At 40.5% G+C, this 26,294-nt stretch overlaps 1 protein-coding gene across 2 annotated transcripts in view; it reads right to left on the bottom strand.

Annotated features, from left to right (window-relative positions):
- Positions 1 to 26,294, bottom strand: part of CFAP95 (cilia and flagella associated protein 95) — a 129,476-nt gene that overhangs the window by 4,429 nt on the left and 98,753 nt on the right. The window lies entirely within an intron of this gene.

Raw genomic sequence — 26,294 nt, 5'->3', positions numbered from 1 at the left:
ACTCAACATATAGTGGAACTAGGGGCTATGATTTATTCAGCAAATGGATACAAAGCAAAATGAGAAAGGGAAAAGGCATGCAAACTGAAGTCCAGAGGAAACCAGGTGCAAACTTCCAAGAGTCCTTTCCCAGTGAGTCACACAGTATGCACTCAACTACCCCAACAACAAGTTGTGAAATGCTCTCTACTGGGGAAGCTCATTAGAAACTTAGTGGACAAAATTTTTGTGGGAGGCTGGTCACATAGGCACCCTTTGCCTTGAACATACTGAAATCCCAGACTTGCAGAAGGAAAGCAGGTGTTCAGCGTAAACCATATTGTTGGCACAGTTTAGGCACAGTGAGCCATTCTTATTAGGGAATCTTATCTGCAAAGCCAAGTTTCTAGATACCAACCAAAGGCCAACCTTACAAGCAGGTTTTTTAGCAGGTAGCAGTCTTGGTTCTGCTATGTTAGTTCTTTACTACGAAGAGGGGATGGGAAAGGATCTCTAAGAGTTTTTCAAGGGAGATTAAACACTTCTTTTATTTTTTTCAAAATTTATTTATTTAAATAAGTCTTTATTCAGATTATTACAATTGTTTCTCCTTTTTCCCCCCATAGCTCACCTCCACCCAGTTCCCACCCCACCTTCTACCCTTACCTCCCCCTCACTGTCCTCATCCATAGGTGTATGATTTTTGCCCAATCTCTTCCTGAACCCCCCATACCCCTTTCCCCCTGAGAATTATCAGTCCACTCCCTTTCTATGCCCCTGATTCTATTATATTCACCAGGTTATTCTGTTCCTCAGTTTTTTAATTCACTTGATTTTTAGGTTCACTTGTTGATAGATATGTATTTGTTGTTCATAATTTTTATCTTTACTTTTTTCTTCTTCCTCTTCTTTAAGAATACCTTTCAGCATTTCATATAATACTGGTTTGGTGGTGATGAACTCCTTTAGCTTTTTCTTACCTGTGAAGCTCTTTATCTGCCCTTCAATTCTGAATGATAGCTTTGCTGGGTAGAGTAATCTTGGTTGTAGGTTCTTGCTATTCATCACTTTGAAAATTTCTTGCCACTCCCGTCTGGCCTGCATAGTTTCTGTTGAGAAATCAGCTGACAATCGTATGGGTGCTCCCTTGTAGGTAATTAACTGTTTTTCTCTTGCTGCGTTTAATATTCTCTCTTTGTCTTTTGCTCTTGGCATTTTAATTATGATGTGTCGTGGTGTGGTCCTCTTTGGATTCCTTTTGTTTGGGGTTCTGTGCGCTTCCTGGACTTGTAAGTCTATTTCTTTCACCAGATGGGGGAAGTTTTCAGTCATTATTTCTTCAAATAGGTTTTCAGTATCTTGTTCTCTCTCTTCTTCTGGCACCCCCATAATTCTGATGTTGGTACACTTGAAGTTGTCCCAGAGTCTTCTTGAACTATCTTCAACTTTTTGGATTTTTTTTTCTTTTTGCTTTTTCGGTTGAGTGTTTTTTGCTTCTTTGTATTTCAATTCTTTGACTTGATTCTTGTGTTCCTCTAGTCTGTTGTTGGGTCTCTGTATAATATTTTTTATTTCAGTCAGTGTATGTTTAATTTCTAGTTGGTCCTTTTTCATATCTTCGAGGGTCTCGTTATATTTATTGGCCTTTTCTAGGATATTCTTGAAAAGCCTTATAACCGTGGTTTTGAATTCTATATCCAGTCGTTTGTTTTCCTCCATTTCTTTCGTTTGTGATCTGTTTTTTTGTCACCGCATTTTCACTGCTTCCCTGAGTTGGTAGGATAGATTTGTGTGCTAAGTTTTCTATATGGCCCAGTGGGTCGGCCTCCCCAGTTAATCTGAGGTGGATACTCTTGTTGCACCCCTTTGTGGACTGTGTGTACAGCCTTGTTGTGGTTAAGTCTTGATTGTTGTTGGTATCACTGGGAGGAATTGACCTCCAGGCCAGTTGGCTGTGAGAATCAGCTGTGTCTACGCTGGGAGAAGTTCGGTGCTGGAGACAGCCTTATAGGATTAGACTTGCCAAATTGCAATAGCCTCTGTGCTCAGCTTGGATGGGGTGGAGTCTCAGGGTGGAGCAGACAGTCTTGGCTTCCCGTCAGCCTTGCCCTTGCACGTGTGCGCCTCCAGACCTCTGCCTTCCCTGGCTCCCGAGTCTCCGCCCGAGAGTCCAGATTCCCCCCGCAAGAGCGTGGGTCCCCAGGGGCTCGCTTGGAACTGGGGTTCAGTGCAGTCAGAACTGGGGCTCAGTGCAGTCAGGAGCTTCTGACTCCCTTCCACTAGGGAAAGCCTGTGGCAACCTCCGCAGCCTTTGTGTGCACTGGCACGCGAGCGCCTTCAGACCTCTGCCTTCCCCGGCCCCCGAGCCTCCGCCCGAGAGTCCATATTCCCCCCTGTAAGAGCGTGGGTCCCCAGGGGCTTGCCTGGAACTGGGGTTCAGTGCAGTCAGGAGCTTCGGACTCCCTTCTGCTAGGGAAAGCCTGTGGCAACCTCCACAGTCTTTGTGCACACTGGCGCGCATGCCTCCAGAACCCTGCCCGCCGGGGCTCCCCTGGGTCTTCCCTGGGTCTCCGAGTCTCCAGGTGCCTTTCTCTCTACCTGACAGTCCAGACTCCCCCTGTATGAGCCTGGGTCCACGGGGTTTTGCCCGGAACTGGGGTTCAGTGCAGTCAGAACTGGGGTTCAGTGCGGTCGGGGGCTTCCTTCCCCCTTCCGCCAGAGAAAGTCAGCCAGGCTCTCAGCCACCCTTCCTCTCTGCGCGCACAAAGACCCTTTGCTGTACCTCCAATTCTCTGTGAGCTTTTCTCTTTCCTTCTAGTTGTAGAATTTCCACTCAGCCAGCTTTCCTGTGGTTCTGGATGGTGTCCGTTCTGTCTTTTAGTTGTAGTTTTGAAATTGTTGTGTGAGGCAGCAGTTTAGGTGCTTACCTATGCTGCCATCTTGGTTTCTCCTAAACACTTCTTATAGGAACTATTTAAATTATGGAATTGGGCTAATCTTTAAGTGGATTGAAGAGTGTGTGTTTTCCCTCTGGCAGTGGGCTTGGGAAGAAGGCCAGTGATCAGGCACATTTCTTTGCTATGCATATGTGAGTTGCAGACAGTTGCTATATTTTCAACACCCTAACCTAATAATGAAATGTTTACTCAACGTCAATTTAGTGGGAGTGCGAAGAAATGTTTAGAAATTGTGTATAGAAACAGATTTTTGAAGTACCACATGTTGTTGGCTGATCCATTATTCTGGTGCTTCAGAGACCCTGAGTTCTGACAAAGTTCATTTATGATAGAACCACCACTGCAAGCTTTCCTGAGCCCTTCAGGGAGACGAGGGTAACTGGGAACAGGTATCTGAGCTGTGCAGAGCCAAACTGGAGGAGACATTTCAGAGGAAAAAGGTAGAGGACTTCCCTGGCTAAGTGGGTTAAGAATCAGAGATGCTCCATAGCCTCAAACCTATGGGAGAGATAACACTATTAAAAAGAATAAGACAGACATGGAGATGGGGAGAACTTGTTTCAGGAAGAGGAGATGAGTCAGATTTTAGATATTTTTAATTAGAGATGACATCAGCACAAAATCTTTATTTGGAAGGCAGTGCTGTGGAACAGATGGCCTGGAGGGAGGTCTGTGCCCTATGCACAGCAGTAATCATTGACTGGGAAAAATAGCTATAAAGAACATTATCGGGATCATAAATTATATTTGAATATAGACTGTGGATGATATAATTATACTGCATCAACTTTCCTGAGGTTGAACACTTTACCATAGCTATAAAATCCTGTTCTTAGGAAAAGCATGAATTATTTAGAGGTAAAGGACCACAATGTCTCCAGCCTAATGGTAAACAATTGGTGACTCTGAGTCAAGATTATATGAGAGCTCCCTGTGCTATTTTTGCAACTTTCCTGTATATTTGAAATTAGATAAAAATATGTTTCCCCCAAAAAGTGATGGTCAGGGAGCCATGGAGTAGATGAATTCTCTGAGATTGTAGAAAATGAGAGAAGCAGGGTTCTTGTATCCAAATCTTGGGGACACAGAAGGAGAGATATGGAGTGTGTTGCAATGTCATAGATTCTGAAGGGAGAGGGAGGTTGAAGAATGCAGTAGTAGCAAAAAATGCTCACTTCTAAAGAAGCTTCATAGAGAGCAAGACCTGACAAAAAATAACCAACAGTAAGGATCAATCTCTCATCATCTCTAAGGGTACTCTTTTAGGGAGGGTGGCCTGGCCTGCATGGTTCAGTGGTTGAGCATCAATCCATGAACCAGGAGGTCACTGGTTTGATTCCTGGTCAGGGCACATGCCTGGGTTGTGGGCTCGATCCCCAGGAGGGGGTGTGCAGGAAGCAGATGATTCTCTCTCATCACTGTTGTTTCTATCTCTCTCTCCCTTTCCCTTCCTCTCTTAAATCAATAAAAATATATTTAAAAAAAGAAAGAAAGTTGAATGAAACATTCTGATGAAAGATGGAAAAATAAAGAGCATCAGATAAAGGAACACTGAGCACTGAGGGCAACAGACCCTGAAGAATCAGAAACCACTAAGGTGCAATAAGAGAATCACTATAGAAAAAATTCTGTCTTAAGATGAAGAACATGTTGGGAGAAACCAAGATGGCGGCATAGGTAAGCACCTAAACTGCTGCCTCGCACAAATTTCAAAACTACAACTAAAAGACAGAACGGACACCATCCAGAACCACAGGCAAGCTGGCTGAGTGGAAATTCTACAACTAGAAGGAAAGAGAAAAGCTCACAGAGAATTGGAGGTATGGCAAAGGGTCTTTGTGTGTGCAGAGAGGAAGGGTGGCTGAGAGCCTGGCTGACTTTCTCTGGCGGAAGGGGGAAGGAAGCCCCCGACCGCACTGAACCCCAGTTCTGACTGCACTGAACCCCAGTTCCGGGCAAAACCCCGTGGACCCAGGCTCATACAGGGGGAGTCTGGACTGTCAGGTAGAGAGAAAGGCACCTGGAGACTCGGAGACCCAGGGAAGACCCAGGGGAGCCCCGGCAGGCAGGGTTCCGGAGGCGTGTGCGCCAGTGTGCACAAAGACTACGGAGGTTGCCACAGGCTTTCTCTAGCAGAAGAGAGTCCGAAGCTCCTGACTGCACTGAACCCCAGTTCCAGGCAAGCCCCTGGGGACCCACGCTCTTACAGGGGGGAATATGGACTCTCGGGCAGAGGCTCGGGAGTCGGGGAAGGGAGAGGTCTGAAGGCGCTCGCGTGCCAGTGCACACAAAGGCTGCGGAGGTTGCCACAGGCTTTCCCTAGTGGAAGGGAGTCAGAAGCTCCTGAATGCACTGAGCCCCAGTTCTGACTGCACTGAACCCCAGTTCCAAGTGAGCCCCTGGGGACCCACGCTCTTGCGGGGGGAATCTGGACTCTCGGGCAGAGACTCGGGAGCCAGGGAAGGCAGAGGTCTGGAGGCGCATGCGTGCAAGGGCAAGGCTGACGGGAAGCCAAGACTGTCTGCTCCACCCTGAGACTCCACCCCATCCAAGCTGAGCACAGAGGCTATTGCAATTTGGCAAGTCTAATCCTATAAGGCTGTCTCCAGCACCGAACTTCTCCCAGCGTAGACACAGCTGATCCTTACAGCCAACTGGCCTGGAGGTCAATTCCTCCCAGTGATACCAACAACAATCAAGACTTAACTACAACAAGGCTGTACACACAGTCCACAAAGGGGTGCAACAAGAGTGTTCACCTCAGGTTAACTGGGGAGGCAGACCCACTGGGCCATATAGGAAACCTAGCACACAAAGCTACCTTACCAACAGGGAAGCAGTGAAAATGCGGTGACAAAAAAACAGATCACAAACGAAAGAAATGGAGGAAAACAAACGACTGGATATAGAATTCAAAACCACGGTTATAAGGCTTTTCAAGAATATCCTAGAAAAGGCCAATAAATGTAACGAGACCCTCGAAGATATGAAAAAGGACCAACTAGAAATCAAACATACACTGAGTGAAATAAAAAATATTATACAGAGACCCAACAACAGACTAGAGGAACACAAGAATCAAGTCAAAGAATTGAAATACAAAGAAGCAAAAAACACTCAACCGAAAAAGCAAAAAGAAAAAAAAATCCAAAAAGTTGAAGATAGTTTAAGAAGACTCTGGGACAACTTCAAGTGTACCAACATCAGAATTATGGGGGTGCCAGAAGAAGAGAGAGAACAAGATACTGAAAACCTATTTGAAGAAATAATGACTGAAAACTTCCCCCATCTGGTGAAAGAAATAGACTTACAAGTCCAGGAAGCTCATAGAACCCAAACAAAAGGAATCCAAAGAGGACCACACCACGACACATCATAATTAAAATGCCAAGAGCAAAAGACAAAGAGAGAATATTAAACGCAGCAAAAGAAAAACAGCTAATTACCTACAAGGGAGCACCCATACGATTGTCAGCTGATTTCTCAACAGAAACTATGCAGGCCAGACGGGAGTGGCAAGAAATTTTCAAAGTGATGAATAGCAAGAACCTACAACCAAGATTACTCTACCCAGCAAAGCTATCATTCAGAATTGAAGGGCAGATAAAGAGCTTCACAGGTAAGAAAAAGCTAAAGGAGTTCATCACCACCAAACCAGTATTATATGAAATGCTGAAAGGTATTCTTAAAGAAGAGGAAGAAGAAAAAAGTAAAGATAAAAATTATGAACAACAAATACATATCTATCAACAAGTGAACCTAAAAATCAAGTGAATTAAAAAACTGAGGAACAGAATAATCTGGTGAATATAATAGAATCAGGGGCATAGAAAGGGAGTGGACTGATAATTCTCAGGGGGAAAGGGGTATGGGGGTGTTCAGAAAGAGACTGGACAGCCAAAACCGGTTTGGCTCAGCGGATAGAGCGTCGGGCTGTGGACTGAAGGGTCCCGGGTTCGATTCCGGTCATGGCATGTACCTTGGTTGCGGGCACATCCCCAGTTGGGGCTGTGCAGGAGGCAGCTGATCGATGTTTCTCTCTCATCGATGTTTCTAGCTCTCTATCCCTCTCACTTCCTCTCTGTAAAATATCAATAAAATATATTTAAAAAAAAAAAAAAAAAGAAAGAGACTGGACAAAAATCATACACCCATGGATGAGGACATTGTGGGGGAGGTAAGGGCAGAAGGTGGGGTGGGAACCGGGTGGAGGTGAGCTATGGGGGGAAAAAGGAGAAACAATTGTAATAATCTGAATAAAGATTTATTTAAAAAAAGGATTAAGAACATATTCTTCTTCCTTTTCTTCTCTTTTTTTTCTTTCTTCTTTTTAACATATCATAGAAAGATGGGTTAGGATGTTACAGGAGGGTCCTCTTGATCAATAGTGCCCCCAATTGACCTTCCTTCATTATGAAGGACAAATAGAATATGGATTTACCATTTATATCAGTAAAATGTATCCATGTATCTTTAAGTTATAGATATCTATTGTACTGTTAGATACCCAATCCCTCCTCACCCCATCCCCATCACTCCTTGAGTGTTATATTCTTACACAAGGCACCATTATTTCCCAAACCTTCTTTTTTTCCAGAATAAAATTATATTGCTATTTTTTAGTCAAAAGATACCCAGTACTCACCCAGTTTTCCCCAATCTTCCAAGGGACTGTTCTCTGGTTATTCTTATTTGATTTCATGCTTTTTCTTTAGGACCTTTTATTTTTGATAGTTTTATTTTCAAGGTCATTTTCCATTTTAGGCCTGCCTTCTGAATATCAGTAACTCTGTCTAATTTACTATTATAAGATACTTTTAAAGCATAGCTCAATTCCTCCATCCAGATCATCCATAAAAATGCATAATGGGTTATGTTTCCTGGCCAAATCAGTCACTGTGAACTAACCTTGTGTCCACCATTACAAACAGCTATTAGCCACCTGGCATTCATGCAACTAAGACCATTCTACCCTAGCAAGCCTATAAGTATGCTCATTTAGGGTTCTTCAGTTACTCTTGAAAAGACATTTTAGGCAGCAAACTTATTAATGTGAATGTCACATTGATGGAATGAAAGTAGACATAATAGGAGACTGCAGTGATATTTCGTTTCATTATTTTCAGTATACATTATGTATAAAATTCTTTAGCATTTATATGCATTTGACTAAAGACCTGTCTTCCCCTAATAAGGTTGTCTTCTAAGCACACATGCAGAGTGATGTGGGAGAAAAAGAAAATTCCCTTACAGCTAAATCTACTTTATCAACCCTGGGATACAGGGCATAGGCATCTCAGACAGAGCCCTTCATTCATATCCTTCACTACTTATAAAATGATGTCATTTCTACTGGGCATTTTTTTTCTCCTGATGATTTAATTACAAACATAAGAGTAATTGGCAAATACAGCAATATTATGTGCAACTAATTACATATATTTTTTGTTACATATTTAAGAAACATTCATCATCCTTTTTTATTTTATATAATTTTACAAAGAAAAAGTGTTTGTAACAAATGCAGGTATTCAACTGAAGGAAAATAGTCATAGGGAGTGCAAGGAAGTTTAGGCTGTGAGTTTAAATGTAAACATTTATGTCATTAATGAGTCCAGTCAACATAGTAAGTTTTCATCACAAAGAAAAATATGGGGGGGAGAACCAAGATGGCAGCATAGGTAAACACCTAAACTGCTGCCTTGCACAACAATTTCAAAACTACAACTAAAAGACAAAACATCTGTCACCCAGAACCATAGGAAAGCTGGCTGAGTGGAAGTTCTACAACTAGAAGGAAAGAGAAAAGAGCATTGAGACGTGCATAAGCGCTGAAAAGCTGAGGCACAGAGGCGCGCGAATCGGGCTGGCGGCGGGCGACTGGGTGCGCTGCTTTTTTCAACCTGAAGGGAGACTAGTTCCCGATTACTTTGAACTTCAGTTTCTGGGGAGACACTGGGGACCCAAACTCCTATGGGGAGAAGCTGGACTGTCTGCCATCAGGTTGGAAAGTGAGAGTGGCTTTCTTGCAGAGATGCGCGCAGCAATCATTGTTTACTGCGCTGGGGCACAGGACGCGGGGACTTGGAAACACGGAGATGCAGAGACGGCTGACTGGCAGCCATCGCTGTTTGCCATGCCCTAGCCTAGTGACTCCCTGAGACACCGCCCCACACAATCTACAAACCCACCCAAGCTCCACGCAGCGGCTTTTGCATATAAATGGTCTGCCATATCACAGCTTAACCTAACAAACTGCAGCTCTGGTCAGACAGCTCCAAAACCTCCAAACCCCAAGCAAAGAGGAGAAAACTGTAGTTCTCGCTATAGCTCCTGCTGGGTGGCCTCAGACAGTAGTTGACCTGCACCCCACTGGAGATCCAGAAGCTAGTGTATCTAGTGGTCAGTGTGAGACGACACCAGATTTCAACTACTCACACCCATAAGTGACACATTCAAGAGGCAGACTCAGTGAGCACCAAAGCCCCACTGAAGCAAGTCCTGCCCCAAAGCGTGTCTCCAGCACAGCAGTTCTTCCATTATAGACACAGCGAGTCCTCACAGCCAATTGGCGTGGAGATCAATTCCTCCCAGTGTACCAACAGCAATCAAGGCTTAACTACACCAAGACTTTGCACTCAGCCCACAAAGAGGTGCACCAAGAGTGTCCACCTCAGGTGATAGGCTGAACCACTGGTCATCTACCACAGAAAACCACTCCATCAACACAGGGAAGCAGCAAAATGCAGAGACAAAGAAACATGTCACAAATGAAAGAAATGGAGGAAAGCAAACTACTGGACATAGAGTTCAAAACCACATTTATAAGGTTACTCAAGAATCTTCTAAAAACCACCGAGAAACTTGATGAGACCTCCGAGGAGCTTAGTGAGACCTTCAAGGACCTTAATGAAAATGCCAAAAAAATGGAAAAGGACCAGTCAGAAATTAAGCATACACTGTCTGAAATAAAGAATATACAGAAATTCAACTGTAGATCAAAGGACCCCAAGAATCAAACCAAAGATCTGAAATATGAGGAAACAAAGAACACCCAACCAGAAAAACAAAAAGAAAAAAGAATCCAAAAAGTTGAAGATAGTGTAAGGAGACCCTGGGACAACTTCAAGTGTACCAACATCCGAATTATTGGGGTGCCAGAAGAAGAGAGAGAGCAAAATATTGAAAACCTATTAGAAGAAATAATGACAGAAAACTTTCCCTACCTGGTGAAAGAAATAGACTTACAAGTCCAGGAAGCACAGAGAACGCCAAACAAGAGGAATCCAGAGGACCACACCAAGACACATCATAATTAAAATGCCAAGAGCAAAAGACAAAAAGAGAATCTTGAAAGCAGCAAGGAAAAACAGTTGAGTACCCATACGACTGTCAGCTGATTTCTCAACAGAAACTATGCAGGCCAGACGGGAGTGGCAAGAAATATTCAAAGTGATGAACAGCAGAAATTTACAACCAAGATTACTCTACCCAGCAAAGCTATCATTCAGAATTGAAGGGCAGATAAAGAGCTTCACAGACAAGAAAAAGCTAAAGGAGTTCATCACCACCAAACCAGTATTATATGAAATGCTGAAAGGTATTCTTAAAGAAGAGGAAGAAAAAGAAAAAGGTAAAGATAAAAATTATGAACAACAAAATGACAACAAATAAATACCTACCAACAAGTGAATCTAAAAATTAAGTGAATAAAAAATCGGATGAACAGAATGGACTGATGAATATAATAGAATCAGGGACATAGAAAGGGAGTGCACTGACAATTCTCAAGGGGAAGGGGGTGTGAGGGGTGCGGGAAGAGATTGGACAAAAATCTTACACCTATGGATGAAGACAGTGATGGGGGGGTGGTAAGGGCATGGGGTGGGGTGGGGAATCAGGTGGAGGGGAGCTATTGGGGGGGGGGAAAAAGAGGAACACCTGTAATAATCTGAACAATAAAGATTTATTAAAAAAAAAAGAAAGAAAAATATGGGGATCTACATGAACAAAGATTTCACAAAATAAGCTGACAATATCACACACTCTCTAGTAACAGCCAGCATAAAAAAACTAAGCAATACACTACTGAACCTTAGGTAATGACAAATTTTTTTCTTTCTCATGCATAAATTTTTATTTGCCCTATCATTTTAATCACACAAAAATAAATTCATTCTTCTTATTTCTCAGTCTATATTATGTGAGGACACTGCAACTGTTTTATATGTGTAACGGTGCAGTTATGTAAAAGTTTGAGGCTTAGGGTTCCCAATTTAAATTTTTCTGTCTCCATTACAGAAGTCAAATATGTTCACTGTAGAAATTAAAGATAAAAAAGAAAATGAAGTCTCCCACTATCTTAAGTTCCCTGGAGTAGAACTGAACTTTATGACTTAACTAGAAAGGAGACTATGGTTACTTAACTTCAGAAGCCAATTTAAGTGCAAGTATAACTACAGAAAAAATAGTGTTCTTTTTACTAAAAGGACACAATACCAAAATAATCAAGAACTGAGTTTCCTGAAAATAGATACCCATCATTTCTCAATTGTTGGTGATACACAAGATGAGCAGAAGTTATAATATTTCTAATTTTCAAGTAAACTTGATTTCAATGTCTGCCAAAATCCTTAATCAAAAAGATTACTTGGTCAGAAATAAATGGCTGCCCTAGCTGGTTTGGCTCAGTGGATAGAGCGTCGGCCTGCGGACTGAAGGGTCCCAGGTTCGATTCCGGTCAAGGGCATGTACCTTGGTTGCGGGCACATCCCCAGTGGGGAGTGTGCAGGAGGCAGCTGATCGATGTTTCTCTCTCATCGATGTTTCTAACTCTCTATCCCTTTCCCTTCCTCTCTGTAAAAAATCAATAAAATATATTTAAAAAAAAAAAAAAAAAAGAAATAAATGGCTATTAGGATGGGACAGGACTAATGAAAGAGACAGGATCAATAAAAAAGAATCAAATCAAATAGTAGAATTTGAGAGCCAGAGAGCTCATGAATATCTTTCTGTCTATACCAGTGAAGATGAGAGAGAGAGAGAGAGAGAAAGAGAGAGAGAGAGAGAGAGAAAGAGAGAGAGAGGGAGGGAGGGAGGGAGGGAGGGAGATTTTTAGGAATTGGCTCACATGGATGTAAGGCTGGAAACTTAGGCAGGATTTCTATATTACAACTGTTGAGGCAGGATTCCTTCTCCAAGAAACCTCAGGTTTTTGCTCTTAAGGCAAGCATCAACTGATTGGACAAGGCCCACCCACATTATTGAGGGTAATCAATAAGGTAAATCCTATTGTATTCCAAATAACTGGGGAAGCTGTGGAAGTCCTGTGAAGACACATCACAGAGCTTGGAACATTAGCCAGTTACATTTCAGCCTTAATTTTATGGGCAGAAGTTTGGCAAAGCCCTTCTTAGGAGGCAGAAAAGTAAAGGCAACCCCAAGCTTAGGGGAGTTTCTTTCATGTGAATGAGCCGAATTGAACAATAAAGGGCTCCTAATGATGCTGCCTACTTCCAACTCCTATCTAAGATGATTTTTGTTTGGGATGATACTCAGAGTATTTCTCAATCAATACAACACCAGCCAATCAAATTGAGCAAGTCCTGGTTAGACAGGTGTTAAACTTCCAGAAGATCCAGGTTGGGCCCACTCAGCCATGAAGCACAGGAAAAGCTCAATGCCTAAGGCCCACCTTACTTTTGGAGTCTGACAATAATGTTTTCATTTCTTTTAGAATCTTAAAAAATAAATATAACAACAATGTAACTATACTTATACCACTAAATTGTACACTGAAAAAGGGTTAAAATAGTACATTTTATATTATGTGTATTTTACCACAATGAAAAAGTGCAGATACCATTTTGAAAAGCTAACTATATTAAATGATGGAAACTCCTAGCTAAACCAGGAAATGATGGCAATAATATAACATCCAAAACCATCTTGAGGCAGAAATCTTTGGCACCTAATATGCAGAAAATTTTGCTTAAAATAGAGTATAGAGGACAAAAAAATCCCAGAAAAAAATGAATAACATATGCTTTACTTTTGTGTAATAACACTTATTCATTTATTGGCAATAATTTCAAGAATATGAACAATAACAGGGTTGGCTAGCTTCTAAATATGGGTGTTGGAAATCAAACTACCAGACAGCAGGAAGGAAGGGTGGGGCCAAAGACTTGTCCCCTGTCCTAAAGGCTCACAGCCAGCCATGGACCAGTCCTCCAACCTACCTTCTCTGAATCTTTTCTTCTCTTTTGGTTCTTTGGGAAAAGGATGGGGAAGCTCTTAAAAGACAATATCTTTCACTGAAATTGGGTGAGCCATAATAAGTACCCACTGCAAGAAGTAGAGTTCTGAAGATGTAGCTGGTAATTCTCATTCATTTCTCTCCTTGGAAATAATTCCATAACTTTCTCATACTCTGTATTTCCTTACTTATGTCTAGAGCTCTGGTATGATAAGTTGCATTTTCTTTAAGCTTCCCACAATGCTGTCCCACTTTATGCAAATATGCATTTAAGCAAATGTAAGAGTCCATCATATAAAAATTTATAAAAATCTCAATCCATGCACAAAGCTTGAAGTAGTATGAATCCAGATATTTTAAGATTGTATAATTGCAAAAGTGGTAGCCTGAGTGAGTGGTGAACTATTTATGCTAAGGCCATATGGTAAAATTCCTAGCATGTAAAAAATTACCTAGCATGTAAAAAAAGTTAGTATTGATGGAGGGAATAATGGCGGCGGAATAGACAGACGTGTTCCGAGCCTTGTCCCGGAGCAGAAAGAAAGAATAGCTGAGGGTCGCACAAGGAGTGTTTGTTGGCTGGTTGGGAGACAGCTGAATTCCAGAAGGAGGTGGGGGACTGCTGAACGGGGTTCCCCTGACCTGGCAGCACCAACTGTGGCTGGGTCCCCTCCCGGAGCTGCGGGGTTGGACGTGGAGTCTGCGCCATCTTGATCCGGAAAGTGGAGCTTATCTGAAGCCTGAGAATCCACAACGGCGGCACCCCAGGAACAGCTGCGAGCCCCAGAACAACGCTCCCCAACTGGCGCAAGCACACGGGTTCAGAGGAGCTCTACACTCCACCACGGAAAGGTCAGATTTCGCCTGGGATAAGGTGAGGTCTCTGGTCCCGGCGGGAGAGAGGAACGCGCATTTTGCGGGAGCTGGAGGACCAGGGAAGTCTGTGCCTAGAAAAATCCGTGGCTGTAGGGGCTGGCGTGATCTGTGATTGTGGAAAGGGGTCCTCAGAGCTGCTAAGAGAAGGGCACTCTAAAAAGCAACCCATTTTGATCTGAAGTGCAGGGACACCCTAAGAATTTCAGGCAGTCCAGACTTACGCGCAGCCCCTGCGTTCCCTGGGTGCCTGGGCTTACGCGGAGTCCCGGAGTACGCACAACTGGGCCTTTTCATCTTGAAATTCTTGCTTCTGATTACTAAGCCCAATACATAGGATCACCCAGTTGGGGACACCCTGGGAGACTGCAGGGGAAGGTTGTTTTTCTGGAACCTGGGGATCGGAGCAGGGAGTGACCATCAGAGAGTCAGCTCTGAGGCAGACCACTCCCACAGGCCGGTGACGAGTGCCACAGAGAAAGAAGGCTCTAACACTGCCTAGAGAGGCCATAGATAGACCCGGAAGTTAATCCAGAAACACTGCCACCCAGGGGCTGAATCACAAATCGACTCTTGTGTAATCAAAAATAAAGGAATACGAGAAATTAAGACACACCGCCTGCTTAAAATCAGGACTGGCTTACAACACCGAAGAGCAGTGGATCGCAGGGAACTGCAATACTGTCTGGACTGAGAAACAGGCGTGCCAAACAGAAAAACAGAGGAAGTGAATGACCTTCACTACTTCACATTTTATTTTTACCTTTTATTTTTTTATTTTTTTTATTTTTTTTTTATTTTCATTTTTTGCATCTTTTAATCAAGAAACTTTTTTTTTCTTTTTTCATCACTTGATTTTACCTTTTTAATGATTACATTTTTATTTTCAATCCGTATTATTACTACTGCTATTTTATCTTTTTTTTTTTTTTTTTTTTTAAGTGTCATTTTATTTTCTCTTCATTTTATTTTGGGATTAGGGTTCTACATTCTATTTTTATCTTTCCTTTAGCATCGTTTTACTCTATCTCAACTCTACCTTTAGGCCATCACTCTCTTCCTAACCTCCCCCTTTTCAGTGTCCTGTTTATATTACCCTTTTACTGCTTTAGATTTTTCCTATTCTTTCTGTTTACCCCTTGTTAAAATTTCACCCTACTTACATATCTAATCTCCAATCCTCTGCTCCAAGTCCACATACACCTCTCCCTTCGCTGTCTGAGCTATCCATAAACTTGTCCTTCTCTCTGTCCTTTTGTTGTTGGTTGCTTGAATGTAGATTATATCCAATTTTTATGCTTTTTTGTGAGATTGTTTTGCTTATTCTTCTTTTGTTTATTTTTTTGTTTGTTTTGTGCTTCAGCTTTCCCTTGCCTCACTCCATATTAGTTGGTGTGGTAGTTTGTACTAATCCCCAGGCACTTGTTGCTGGCATTTTCTGGGATTAGTGATTGTTCTATTGGAGTTTTATCCCCATATATATATAGTCTGTTCCCCTTTCTCTCTTAGTCACTTTCTTGTCTCTCTTACTTTTTTTATTTTTCTCTTTACTTTCCCTTTTCCCAATTTCATTTTCACACTCCTTTTTTCTTTTTTTCTTTCTTTCTTTCTTTCTTTCTTTCTTTCTTTCTTTCTTTCTTTCTTTCTTTCTTTCTTTCTTTCCTTTTTCCTCTTCTTCTTTCTCTCCTATCAACTAATTTGCCTTTCTCTGGTGGTCACCTTTATTGGAGGTTATTAATACCGTGAATACATTCCTGTTCAGTGCCTTGTGAGTTGTACCTGGTAGTGCTGTATTTTGTGCCTTTAAATCAACCCAGGAGAGAGAGAACTACATAACCAGACACCCAGAGAAGAGAGACCATGGGGAGACAAAGAAGCAGCCCGCATATGAAAGAAAAGCAGGCATCACCAGAAAAGGAAGTAAACGAAATGGAGGCAAGCAACCTTCCAGAAAAAGAATTCAGAGAAATGGTCATAAGGTGGCTGAAAAGAATGGAAGACAAATTCGACAATATGAGCAAGAACCAAGAGGAAATGAAGAAGAACCAAGAAGAAATGAAAAATGACATCGCTGCTGTAAAGAACTCAATAGAAAGCATCAAGAGTAGACTAGAAGAAGCAGAGGACCGCATCAGTGAGCTAGAAGACAAGATGGAAAAAAATACCCAAGAAAAGCAACTTCTAGAAAAAAAAATTAAAAGGCAGGAGGAGAGTCTAAGGGAACTTTGGGACAACACGAAACAAAACAACATCCGCATAATAGGGGTTCCAGAAGGAAAGGAAGCTGAGCAAGGAATAGAAAACCTCTTTGAAGAAATAATGACAGAAAATTTCCCAGATATAGGGAAGAAAAAACACACACAAATCCAAGAAGCTCACAGAGTCCCAAGCAAAAAGAACCCCAAAAGACCGACACCAAGGCACATTATAATTAAATTGGCAAACACCAATGACAAAGTAAGAATCTTAAAAGCAGGAAGAGAGAGACAGAAAGTTACATACAAAGGAACCCCCATCAGACTAGCAACTGATTTCTCAACAGAAACTCATCAGGCCAGAAGGGAATGGAATGAAATATACAAAGTCATGCAAAGGAAGGGTCTGAATCCAAGAATTCTGTACCCAGCAAGGCTGTCAATCAAAATTGAAGGTGAAATCAGGAGCTTCACAGACAAAAAAGGACTAAGGGAATTTATTACCACCAAACCAGCAATGCAAGAAATGCTAAAGGGTCTGCTGTAAAAAAAAAAAAAAGAAAGAAAGAAAGAAACAGGAAGCGAAGAAGTAACACAGGGGTAAAGAATAGGTATGGCGACAAATAAGTACCTATCAATAATAACTTTAAATGTAAATGGATTAAATGCCCCAATCAAAAGACATAGGGTAACGGATTGGATAAGAAAACACGACCATATATCTGCTGTCTACAAGAAACCCACCTCAGAAAAAAAGACGCACACAGACTGAGGGTGAAGGGATGGAAAAAGGTTTTCCAGGCAAATGGAACTGAAAAAAAAGCTGGGGTAGCAATACTTATTTCTGACAAATTAGATCTCAAACTGAAGGACATAACAAGAGATAAGGAAGGCCATTTCATAACACTAAAGGGAGCAATCCAACAAGAAGAAATAACTCTGGTAAACATATATGCACCCAATACAGGAGCACCCAAATACATAAAAAAACTCCTGGAAGATATCAAGGGAGAGATTGACAGCAATACAATCATAGTAGGGGACTTTAATACCCCACTATCACCACTGGACAAATCCTCTAAACAAAACATCAGCAAAGAAACATCAATCCTAAATGACTCACTAGACCAGATGGAATTAATTGACATCTTCAGAACATTTCACCCCAAAGCCACAGAATATACATTCTTCTCAAGTGCACATGGGTCATTTTCAAAGATAGACCATATGTTGGGACATAGGCAAAGTCTCTTCAAATTCAAGAAGATAGAAATCATATCAAGCATCTTCTCAGACCACAGTGGCATAAAACTGGAAATCAACTACAATAAAAACAACCCAAAGAAATCAAACACATGGAGACTAAACAGCATGCTATTAAACCATGACTGGGTTACCAGAGAGATCAAAGAAGAAATAAAAAACATCATGACAACAAATGACAATGAAAACACTACAATCCAAAATCTATGGGACACAGCGAAAGCAGTCCTGAGAGGGAAGTTCATAGCTCTACAAGCCTACTGCAAAAAACAAGAAATAGGGGTAATAAATTACCTAACCCAACAACTCAAAGAGTTAGAAAAAGAGCAACAAGAAAAGCCCAGTGTAAGCAGAAGGAAGGAAATAATAAAGATCAGAGCACAGATAAATGACATAGAGACCAAAGAAACAATACAAAAGATCAACAAAACCAAGAGCTGGTTATTTGAAAGGATAAACAAGATTGATGAACCTCTAGCCAGGCTCACCAAGAAGCAAAGAGAGAGGACCCAAATAAACAAGATCAGAAATGAAAGAGGTGAAATAACAACAGATCCTGCCGAAATACAAAGGATTGTTAAAAAATACTACGAACAACTCTATTCCAACAAACTGGACAACCTGGAGGAAATGGACATATTCCTAGAAAAATATAACCTTCCAAAACTCAATCAGGAAGAATCTAAACATCTCAACATGCCAGTAACTATGGAAGAAATTGAAGCAGTCATCAAAGAGCTTCCAGCAAACAAAAGCCCGGGGCCAGACGGCTTCACAGGAGAGTTCTACCAAACATTCAAGGAAGAACTAAAACCTATCCTCCTCAGACTATTCCAAAAAATTCAAGAGGAAGGAACACTTCCAAGCTCCTTCTATGAAGCCAGCATCATCCTAATACCAAAACCAGATAAAGACAACACAATGAAGGAGAATTACAGGCCAATATCCCTCATGAATGTAGATGCCAAAATCCTCAATAAAATTCTAGCAAATAGGATCCAGCAGTACATCAGAAAGATCATACACCATGACCAAGTAGGATTTATCCCAGGAATGCAAGGATGGTTCAATATCCGCAAATCAATAAATGTGATACATCACATAAACAAATTGAGAGATAAAAATCACATAGTCATATCAATTGATGCAGAAAAAGCATTTGACAAAATCCAACACCCTTTCTTGATAAAAACTCTCAACAAGGTAGGAATAGAAGGATCATACCTCAACATAATAAAAGCTATATATGATAAACCCACAGCTAACATCATACTCAATGGGCAAAAACTAAAACCATTTCCCCTAAGAACAGGAACAAGACAGGGATGCCCACTCTCACCACTCCTGTTTGACATAGTACTGGAAGTATTAGCCACTGCAATTAGACAAGAAGAAGAAATAAAAGGCATCCAAATTGGAAAAGAAGAAGTAAAGCTGTCCTTATTTGCAGATGACATGATATTGTACATAAAAAACCCGAAAGACTCCATCAAAAAACTAACAGACTTAATAAATGAATTCGGCAATGTAGCAGGATACAAAATTAACACCAAGAAATCTATGGCATTTCTATACACCAACAATGAACTTACAGAAAGAGAGACTAAAAAAGCAATCCCATTTTCCATCGCACCAAAAAAATTAAGATACTTAGGAATAAACCTAACCAAGGAGGTAAAAGACCTATATGCGGAAAACTACAGGACACTGAAAAAAGAGATAGAGGAAGATGTAAACAGATGGAAGAACATACCATGTTCATGGATTGGTAGAATCAACATCATTAAAATGTCCATACTACCCAAAGCAATCTATAGATTCAATGCACTCCCCATTAAAATACCAACGGCGTATTTCACAGACCTAGAAAGAACTCTCCAAAAATTCATCTGGAATAAAAAAAGACCCCGAATAGCCACAGCAATCCTGAGAAAGAAGAATAAAGTAGGAGGGATCTCAATACCAGATTTCAAGCTGTATTACAAAGCCACTGTCCTCAAAACAGCCTGGTACTGGCACAAGAACAGACATATAGATCAATGGAACAGAATAGAGAATCCAGATATCGACCCAAACCAATATGCGCATTTAATATTTGACAAAGGAGGCATGAGCATACAATGGAGTCAAGACAGTCTCTTTAATAAATGGTGTTGGGAAAATTGGACAGATACATGCAAAAAAATGAAACTAGATCACCAACTTATACCATACACAAAAATAAACTCAAAATGGGTACAGGACTTAAATATAAGACGGGAAACCATAAAAATACTAGAGGAATCCACAGTCAGCAAAATCTCAGACATATGCCAAAAGAACTTTTTCAGTGATACTGCCCCTAGGGCAATGGAAGCCAAACAGAAAATAAACAAATGGGACTACATCAAAATAAAAAGCTTTTGCACAGCAAAAGAAACCATCAACAAAACAACAAGAAACCCCACTGTATGGGAGAACATATTTGCAAATGGTATCACTGATAAAGGTTTAATTTCCAACATCTATAGGCAGCTTATACAACTTAATAAAAGGAAGATAAAGGATCCAATAAAAAAATGGGCAACGGACCTAAATAGAATCTTTTCGAAAGAAGACAGAAGGAAGGCCAAGAGACACATGAAAACATGCTCAAAGTCACTAATTATCCGAGAGATGCAAATCAAAACAACAATGCGATACCATCTCACACCTGTCAGAATGGCTATCATCAACAAATCAACAAACGACAAGTGTTGGCGAGGATGCGGAGAAAAAGGAACCCTCGTGCACTGCTGGTGGGAATGCAGACTGGTGCAGCCACTGTGGAGAACAGTATGGAGTTTCCTCAAAAAAACTGAAAATGGAACTCCCATTTGACCCAGTAATCCCACTCCTAGGAATATATCCTAAGAAACCAGAAACACCAATCAGAAAGGATATATGCACCCCTATGTTCATAGCAGCACAATTTACAATAGCTAAGATTTGGAAACAGCCTAGGTGCCCATCAGCAGATGACTGGATCAGAAAACTATGGTACATCTACACAATGGAATACTATGCTGCCGTAAAAAAGAAGGAATTACTACCATTTGTAGGCACTTGGATGGAATTAGAGAACATTATGCTAAGTGAAATAAGCCAGTCAATGAAAGAAAAATACCACATGATCCCACTCATTTGGGGATAATGAAAAACATTATAAACTGATGAACAAAAAGATAGTTACAGAGGCAGTAAAGCATCAAACAGACTGTCAAATTACAGGGGTAAGGTTAGGGAGAGGTGGGAGAAATAACAGATCAACTGAAGGACTTATATGCATGTATATAAGAGTAACCAACGGATGCAAAACATTGGGGGGTGAGGGCATGTATGGGAGTGGGGTGGGGGTGGGGGGCAATGGTAAGATATGTACACATATAATACCTTAATAAAAATTTGAAAAAAAAAAAAGTTAGTATTTTTTTTACTGAAGTATACTAGAGGCCTGGTGCACGAATTCATGCACTGGTGGAGTCCCTTGGCTTGGTCTGTACCCTCTCACAATCCGGGACTTCTCGAAGGATGTCAGAGAGGCCAGGCCGAGGGACCCCACTGGTGCATGAATCCGTACACTGGGCCTCTAGTATGTATATAAGATCTTTGGTTAATCTCTTCCCGCCCTCCTCCCTCCCTCCTTCCCTCTGAGATTTATCAGTCTGTTCCATGTTTCCATGCCTGTGGTTTCCACTCCTGTGTTAAGCGTCTACGCTTTGGTGGTCAGTGCGCATAATAGCTACTGGCCGGTCAGTTAGCCGGTCACTTAGTCTTTTATATATATAGATACTTGTTTATATGCAAGATAACCTCAGTCACTATTCTGCAGTTATTTAGCCATCCACTTATAATTTAAAATATTTTTGTATCCTATAAGAATGTAATGCAACCATTCATTAAATAGGAGTGCTAAAAAGCAGTGCTAAAAACATGTCTCAAAATCAATTGCTTTGGCTTGGAAGTGAATGAACAAAACTTTAACTAAAGCCAAACAACTGCCATGGCATGTTGTGCTATTAATGTGTAAATAAGCAATGGGGAAATATTTAAAATAATGCTGAAAAAAATTAAAACCATAAGTATGTAACACAATGACTAAAGACTTATGCACTCAGAAAATACACCCCTATATTTGTGCCTATGGAAAATTCATCCATTAAGCTTTGTTTGTAATTATGTCTTCAACTTCATTTTGTTTAGAGATGAAACCAAATTCCATGTATATAAGGAAACAGGCCTGAATTGCATTTTTATTTTTTATATTTTTAATAAATCTTTATTGTTCAGATTATTAAGTTGTTCCCCTTTTTCCCCCCATAGCTCCCCTCCACCTGGTTCCCACCCCACCCTCTGCCCTTACCTTCCCCCCACTGTCCTCATCCACAGGTGTATGATTTTTGTTCAGTCTCTTCCCACACCCCCCACACCCTTTTCCCCCCGAGAATTGTCAGTCCACTCCCTTTCTATGCCCCTGATTCTATTATATTCACCAGTTTATTCTGTTCATCAGATTTTTTATTCACTTGATTTTTAGGTTCACTTGTTGATAGATATGTATTCGTTGTTCATAATTTTTATCTTTACCTTTTTCTTCTTCTTCCTCTTCTTTTTTTTAATTTTTTTATTAAGGTATTATATGTGTACATATCTTACCATTCCCCCCCCACCCCACTCCCATACATGCCCTCACCCCCCAATGTTTTGCATCAGTTGGTTACTCTTATATGCATGCATATAGGTCCGTCAGTTGATCTCTTATTTCCTCCACCTCTCCCTAACCTTACCGCTGTAATTTGACAGTCTGTTTGATGCTTTACTGCCTCTGTATCTATCTTTTTGTTCATCAGTTTATACTGTTTTTCATTATCCCCAAATGAGTGAGATCATGTGGTATTTTTCTTTCATTGACTGGCTTATTTCACTTAGCATAATGTTCTCTAATTCCATCCAGGTGCCTACAAATGGTAGTAATTCCTTATTTTTTATGGCAGCATAGTATTCCATTGTGTAGATGTACCATAGTTTTCTGATCCAGTCATCTGCTGATGGGCACCTAGGCTGTTTCCAAATCTTAGCTATTGTAAATTGTGCTGCTATGAACATAGCGGTGCATATATCCTTTCTGATTGGTGTTTCTGGTTGCTTAGGATATATTCCTAGGAGTGGGATTACTGGGTCAAATGGGAGTTCCATTTTCAGTTTTTTGAGGAAACTCCATACTGTTCTCCACAGTGGCTGCACCAGTCTGCATTCCCACCAGCAGTGCACGAGGGTTCCTTTTTCTCCGCATCCTCACCAACACTTGTTGTTTGTTGATGATAGCCATTCTGACAGGTGTGAGATGGTATCGCATTGTCGTTTTGATTTGCATCTCTCGGATAATTAGTGACTTTGAGCATGTTTTCATGTGTCTCTTGGCCTTCCTTCTGTCTTCTTTCGAAAAGATTCTATTTAGGTCTGTTGCCCATTTTTTTATTGGATCATATATCTTCCTTTTATTAAGTTGTATAAGCTGCCTGTATATGTTGGAGATTAAACCTTTATCAGTGATACCATTTGCAAATATGTTCTCCCATACAGTGGGGTTTCCTGTTTTTTTGTTGATGGTTTCTTTTGCTGTGCAAAAGCTTTTTATTTTGATGTAGTCCCATTTGTTTATTTTCTCTTTGGCTTCCATTGCCCTAGGGGCAGTATCACTGAAAAAGTTCTTTTGGCATATGTCTGAGATTTTGCTGACTGTGGATTCCTCTAGTATTTTTATGGTTTCCCGTCTTATATTTAAGTCCTGTATCCATTTTGAGTTTATTTTTGTGTATGATGTAAGTTGGTGATCTAGTTTCATTTTTTTGCATGTATCTGTCCAATTTTCCCAACACCATTTATTGAAGAGACTGTCTTGACTCCATTGTATGCTCATGCCTCCTTTGTCAAATATTAATTGAGCATAGTGGTTTGGGTCGATATCTGGATTCTCTATTCTATTCCATTGATCTATATGTCTGTTCTTGTGCCAGTACCAGGCTGTTTTGAGGACAGTGGCTTTGTAATACAGCTTGAAATCTGGTATTGAGATCCCTCCTACTTTATTCTTCTTTCTCAGGATTGCTGTGGCTATTCAGGGTCTTTTTTTATTCCAGATGAATTTTTGGAGAGTTCTTTCTAGGTCTGTGAAATATGCTGTTCGTATTTTAATGGGGAGTGCATTGAATCTATAGATTGCTTTGGGTAGTATGGACATTTTGATGATGTTGATTCTACCAATCCATGAACATGGTATGTTCTTCCATCTGTTTACATCTTCCTCTATCTCTTTTTTCAGTGTCCTATAGTTTTCCGCGTATAGGTCTTTTACCTCCTTGGTTAGGTATATTCCTAAGTATCTTAATTTTTTTGGTGCGATGGAAAATGGGATTGCTTTTTTAGTCTCTCTTTCTGTAAGTTCACTGTTGGTGTATAGAAATGCCATAGATTTCCTGGCGTTAATTTTGTATCCTGCTACATTGCCGAATTCATTTATTAAGTCTATTAGTTTTTTGATGGAGTCTTTCGGGTTTTTTATGTACAATATCATGTCATCTGCAAATAAGGACAGCTTAACCTCTTCTTTTCCAATTTGGATGCCTTTTATTTCTTCTTCTTGTCTAATTGCAATGGCTAATACTTCCAGTACTATGTCAAACAGGAGTGGTGAGAGTGGGCATCCTTGTCTTGTTCCTGTTCTTAGGGGAAATGGTTTTAGTTTTTGCCCATTGAGTATGATGTTAGCTGTGGGTTTATCATATATAGCTTTTATTATGTTGAGGTATGATCCTTCTATTCCCACCTTGGTGAGAGTTTTTATCAAGAAAGGGTGTTGGATTTTGTCAAATGCTTTTGCTGCATCAATTGATATGACTATGTGATTTTTATCTCTCAATTTGTTTATGTGATGTATCACATTTATTGATTTGCGGATATTGTACCATCCTTGCATTCCTGGGATAAACCCTACTTGGTCATGGTGTATGATCTTTCTGATGTACTGCTGGATCCGATTTGCTAGAATTTTGTGGAGGATTTTGGCATCTACATTCATGAGGGATATTGGCCTGTAATTCTCCTTCATTGTGTTGTCTTTATCTGGTTTTGGTATTAGGGTGATGCTGGCTTCATAGAAGGAGCTTGGAAGTGTTCCTTCCTCTTGAATTTTTTGGAATAGTCTGAGGAGGATAGGTTTTAGTTCTTCCTTGAATGTTTGGTAAAACTCTCCTGTGAAGCCGTCTGGCCCCGGGCATTTGTTTGCCGGAAGCTCTTTGATGACTGCTTCAATTTCTTCCATAGTTACTGGCATGTTGAGCTGTTTAGATTCTTCTTGATTGAGTTTTGGAAGGTTATATTTTTCTAGGAATATGTCCAATTCCTCTAGGTTGTCCAGTTTGTTGGAATAGAGTTGTTCGTAGTATTTTTTAACAATCCTTTGTATTTCGGCGGGATCTGTTGTTATTTCACCTCTTTCATTTCTGATCTTGTTTATTTGGGTCCTCTCTCTTTGCTTCTTGGTGAGCCTGGCTAGAGGTTCATCAATCTTGTTTATCCTTTCAAAGAACCAGCTCTTGGTTTTGTTGATCTTTTGTATTGTTTCTTTGATCTCTAGGTCGTTTATCTCCACTCTGATCTTTATTATTTCCTTCCTTCTGCTTACACTGGGCTTTTCTTGTTGCTCTTTTTCTAACTCTTTGAGTTGTTGTGTTAGGTAATTTATTATCATTGTTTCTTGTTTTTTGCAGTAGGCTTGTAGAGCTATGAACTTCCCTCTCAGGACTGCTTTCGGTGTGTCCCATAGATTTTGGATTGTAGTGTTTTCATTGTCATTTGTTGCCATGATGTTTTTTATTTCTTCCTTGATCTCTTTGGTAACCCAGTCATTGTTTAATAGCATGCTGTTTAGTCTCCATGTGTTTGATTTCTTTGGGTTGTTTTTATTGTAGTTGATTTCCAGTTTTATGCCACTGTGGTCTGAGAAGATGCTTGATATGATGTCTATCTTCTTGAATTTGAAGAGACTTTGCCTATGTCCCAACATATAGTCTATCTTTGAAAATGACCCATGTGCACTTGAGAAGAATGTATATTCTGTGGCTTTGGGGTGAAATGTTCTGAAGATGTCAATTCATTCCATCTGGTCTAGTGAGTCATTTAGGATTGATGTTTCTTTGCTGATTTTTCGTTTAGAGGATTTGTCCAATGGTGATAGTGGGGTATTAAAGTCTCCTACTATGATTGTATTGCTGTCAATCTCTCCCTTGATATCCTCCAGGAGTTTTTTTATGTATTTGGACGCTCCTGTATTGGGTGCATATATGTTTTCCAGAGTTATTTCTTCTTGTTGGATTGCTCCCTTTAGTATTATGAAGTGGCCTTCCTTATCTCTTGTTATGTCCTTCACTTTGAGATATAATTTGTCAGATATAAGTATTGCTACCCCAGCTTTTTTTTCAGTTCCATTTGCCTGGAAAACCTTTTTCCATCCCTTCACCCTCAGTCTGTGTGCGTCTTTTTTTTTGAGGTGGGTTTCTTGTAGACAGCAGATATATTGGTCATGTTTTCTTATCCAATCCGTTACCCTATGTCTTTTGATTGGGGCATTTAATCCATTTACATTTAAAGTTATTATTGATAGGTACTTATTTGTCGCCATTTCTATTCTTTACACCTGTGTTCCTTCCTCGCTTCCTATTTCTTTTTTTTTTACAGCAGACCTTTTAGCAT

This window comes from Plecotus auritus, assembly GCF_963455305.1.
Source record: "Plecotus auritus genome assembly, chromosome: 5".
In the NCBI taxonomy this organism is placed as follows: Eukaryota; Metazoa; Chordata; class Mammalia; order Chiroptera; family Vespertilionidae; genus Plecotus; species Plecotus auritus.
This window is presented reverse-complemented; position numbering and strand designations above follow the sequence as displayed.